Source organism: Phyllopteryx taeniolatus, chromosome 19 (genome assembly GCF_024500385.1).
Source record: "Phyllopteryx taeniolatus isolate TA_2022b chromosome 19, UOR_Ptae_1.2, whole genome shotgun sequence".
Lineage (NCBI taxonomy): Eukaryota > Metazoa > Chordata > Actinopteri > Syngnathiformes > Syngnathidae > Phyllopteryx > Phyllopteryx taeniolatus.
Window position 1 is genome coordinate 16,899,704 of NC_084520.1, and position 205 is coordinate 16,899,908.

Sequence of the window (205 nt, forward strand, 5' to 3'; positions counted from 1 at the left end):
GTAAAGAATATTGGCAAAGTCCAGCCAAAAAGAGAGTGAATAGCCATGCATGCATATTGAACATGGACATTTGGGACTGGAATTTGTGTGTTTACAGAATGGTCCTCCTCTTGTAATAAATAACAGCACAAACAGAACACACCAGTCCTCCTTCCTCATGTCAAATCATCTTTTAGCTGCGCAACAAACGAATCAAAAGCCCCCG